The sequence below is a fragment of the Grampus griseus genome (assembly GCF_964374135.1).
Source record: "Grampus griseus genome assembly, chromosome: 9".
Classification (NCBI taxonomy): domain Eukaryota; kingdom Metazoa; phylum Chordata; class Mammalia; order Artiodactyla; family Delphinidae; genus Grampus; species Grampus griseus.
The window spans coordinates 75,598,100-75,602,235 of record NC_139003.1 but is presented as its reverse complement, the minus strand read 5'-3'; the positions used below and the strand labels follow the sequence as shown (position 1 = coordinate 75,602,235).

Sequence of the window (4,136 nt, the reverse complement as noted above, 5' to 3'; positions counted from 1 at the left end):
AGCTGTACCATATGACTCATTTCTTCATTTTTTCAGGTCTTTACTCAGATGTCAGAAGCTATTTTGTTTGAAGAACCTAGAAACAGTGGCACATAATAAATGCTCAGTAAACATGTTTTAAGGGAATAGAAAAAAATGAATGAGCAGGTTGACTCAGAAAAATGTGGACTAAGTATAAAATTATATAAAGGCTTTTGGGTCTTATTTTTATGCTGCTTAAATTTTTAAAAATTATGCTTATACTTACTGGGATATTTCTTCATAATTCTGGGCCTCAGTTCAGTCAATATTTGTTCCACAAACATTTACTGAGTGTCTGCCATAAGCCAAAAACTGTGCTAAATTGTAGTGACAGATAGTGTAAACAATATATTCTGCCTTCAGGGAGATTGTAGATTATTTTATTTATACAAGTTCTTCTGGCCCAGATAGACTGGGATTGTGTGTTTTATTGTTTTTTTGTTTGTACTGCAGTTCATGTAGTGCTTTTCCTGTGGCAGAGAGATCATAAATACCATTGTCAGGCTAGTTGCCTTATTTTCTTTGAAACTATCTGCCATCCAAAGTAGTATTGACCTCGTTCTTCTCCTCCTTAAAAACAGCAGACGGTAGATGAAGCCAGTGCTGGGGAAGGGCCCCGAGGTGGGGGGGAGGGGGCCTGGAACGGGAGACCGCGGTGGCTTCCGAGGAGGCCACAGAGCTCGTGGAGGCAGAGCAGAAGACAAGGAGTGGCTCCCTGTCACCAAGCTGGGCCGCCTGGTCAAGGACAGGAAGATAGAGTCCCTGGAGGAGATCTGTCTCCTCTCTCTGCCCATCAAGGAGTCTGAGATCATCGACTTTTTCCTGGAGGGCATGCCTCAAGGATGAGGTTTGAAGATCATTCCTGACAAAAGCAGACCCGTGCTGGCCAGAAGACCAGGTTCAAGGCAATTGACGCCACTGGGGATTACAACGGACATGTCGGTTTGGATGTCAAGTGCTCTAAGGAGGTAGCCACTGCCCTCCGTGGGCTCATCATTTTGGCCAAGCTCCGCATCGTCCCCACGCGGCCAGGCTACTGGGGGAACAAGATTGGCAAGCCCCATACCATCCCTGGCAAGGTGACTGGCCACTGTTGCTGTGTGCTGGTGAGCTTCATCCCTGCCCCCAGGCGCACTGACATCGTCTCAGCCCCTGTGCCCAAGAAGCTACTGATGATGGCCGGAATTGAGGACCACTACACCTCTGCCAGGGGCTGCACCACCACCTGGGCAACTTTTTGATGTCATTTCCAAGACCTATAGTTATCTCACTCCTGTTCTCTGGAGAGAGATCGTGTTTACCAAGTCTCCATATCAGGAATTCACTGACCATCTTGTAAAGACCCACACCAGAATTTCCGTGCAGAGGACCCAGGCTCCAGCTATAGCCACCACATAGTTTTCTTTTTTTTTTTTTTGCGGTACGCGGGCCTCTCACTGTTGTGGCCTCTCCCGCTGCGGAGCACAGGCTCCGGACGCGCAGGCTCAGCGGCCATGGCTCACGGGCCCAGCCGCTCCGCGGCATGTGAGACCTTCCCGGACCGGGGCACGAACCCGCGTCCCCTGCATCGGCAGGCGGACTCTCAACCACTTTGCCACCAGGGAAGCCCCACCACATAGTTTTATATGAGAAGAATAAAGTGAATGAAGCCAGAAAAAAAAAAAAATTAACCTCTTCTGAAACATACCTTTTCACCCTACGTCAAGCAAAACTAATAGGCAAAGATCTACCAAGCAACTCAATCTTTTTTTATTGAGATGTAATTGATACACATCATGTATTAATTTCAGGTGTACGACATAATGATTCAATATTTGTATATATTGTGAAATGATCACCACAATTAGTTAACATCTGTCACTATGTATACTTACAGAATTTTTTTTCTTGTAATAAGAACTTTTAGGCTTTACTCTTAGTAACTTTCAAATATGCAATACAGTATTATTAACGATAGTCAGCAGGCTGTACATTACATCTTCATGACTTATTTATTTTATAACTGAAAATTTGTATCTTTTGACTCCCTTCACCCATTTTTCCCACTCCCACCCCCAACCTCTGGTTACCACCAATCTACTCTCTATCTATGAGCTTGTTTTTTTGTTTGTTTTTAAGATTCCACATATAAGTGAGATCAGCCAGTATTTGTCTTTCTCTGTCTGACTTAGTTCACTTAGCATACTGCCCTCAAGGTCATCCATGTTGTCAAAAATGGCAAGATTTCATTCTTTTTTATGGCTGAATAATATTGTGTTCTATATATATATACCACATTTTCTTTATCTATTCATCCATCAATGGGCACTTAGGTTGTTTCCATATCCTGACTATTGTAAATAACGCTGCAAGGAACATGGGCGTGTATATATCTTTTTGAGCCAGTGTTTTTGGTTTCTTCAGGTAAATACCCAGAAATGGAATTGCTGGGACCATATGGTAGTTCTATTTTTAATTTTTTAAGGAACCTCTATACTGTTTTCCATAAATTTACATTCCAACCTTTAGTACACAATGGTTCCCTTTTCTCCACATCCTCACCAACACTTCCAGACAATTCAATTTTAAATGTAAAGTGTATTTGCCATATAAGTCCCATAAATGGTGAGTTTCTCTCAGTGCATTGAAATATTAGATATTAGATGTGAAACCACCAGTATTTTAGCTACTTTCATTAGTTCTCCTTATCTTACAGCCTATTAAACTACTCACAAATGAATCTTAATTCCAATTCCTTGCTTTTTAATTTCTGTAAATGTGTTAACAAATATTTTTATTTCTTTAATGTAGAATTTTCAGAAGTTTTAAATTCTGCCATTAATAGAAAATCCGTTATATGTGTTTCTGTCAGTCAACAAGCATTGACTAAAAATGTATTCTGAAGAATGTAAAGGCTCTCTGGTTGTATATTTAGATGAACATTTATATCCTAGCTTCCTTAACCCTTCATTATCTTTTCAAGCCACTCTTACATTTTATCTATTATGCTTTCACTTACTTTTCCTTCTTCTCCTAAGAAGAGAATTTTTAATTCTTCAGGAGGTTCTTCTTCCCATGACTCTTTTGTTGTAAATCCTGTGTTTTTCTTTCCCTGCTCTCTCCAATAATTCATTTCCCCTATTTCTCCTATCTCTTCTATTTAGCCAATCTGAGCCCGAAATCAAGGTTCACTAGTCTATAAAAAGGAATGCAAATTCACGTTGATGTACTCCATTGACCTGAGCCAGAGAAAGAATACACCTGAAGTTTCAGTCCAAAGAGCAAGACAAATGACAGCTGTGGCAACAATAATCAAGGATCCACACACTCTCCACCCATTTGTGTGTAAGTCATTTCATGCACAAAGGATGTATGACTATCTTAATGACAGGGGACATTGAATGACTGTACCTGCACTCACGCTAGATTATATCAGATTGTTTCTATGCACGCATGCACTTAAAACAGAAGTTCTTAATGTGAGTATATTGCTCTCTAAGGAAGTTATTTTTCCTGACATTGTTTAACCAATGGATGCAACAGCCTTAACTTGGGTGAAATGGTGATCAGAAGACAACGAATTGACTTAATTTAAAACTAAGTGACTGGGGGCTTCCGTGGTGGCGCAGTGGTTGAGAGTCCGCCTGCCGATGCAGGGAACACGGGTTCGTGCGCCAGTCCGGGGAGATCCCACATGCCGCGGAGCTGCTGGACCCGTGAGCCATGGCCGCTGGGCCTGCGCGTCCGGAGCCTGTGCTCTGCAACAGGAGAGGCCACAGCAGTGAGAGGCCCGCGTACCGCAAAAAAAAAAAAAAAAGGTGAAGAATGGTTGTTTCATAGTGATGAAAGTTATGTCAGTTTTTTTCTTTAAACTTTTCAGTATTTTACAAATTTCTATACTAAAAGTGTATTATTTTTACAATGGAAAAAGTGGTATTTTGTGTAAAGCGTGGAGATGGGAGTAAAGAAGAGGTTCTAGGACCCCAGCTATTGTTATCCATCTTTCAGGGGACGATTGCTGTTTATTAAGGAGCAAACGGCCACATTTAGCGAAGGGCAAAATTAACTGGCTAAAACAAGTAACATGGAGAACTCCCAATATTCTACATTTCTTCAAAAATGTCTATTTCTGAAAA

At 41.4% G+C, this 4,136-nt stretch overlaps 1 pseudogene across 1 annotated transcript; it reads left to right on the top strand.

Annotated features, from left to right (window-relative positions):
- Positions 1 to 612: 612 nt before the first annotated feature.
- Positions 613 to 1,419, top strand: LOC309827168 (small ribosomal subunit protein uS5-like; annotated as a pseudogene). The gene has a single exon. The product of its transcript is annotated as a small ribosomal subunit protein uS5-like (transcript).
- Positions 1,420 to 4,136: the final 2,717 nt, after the last annotated feature.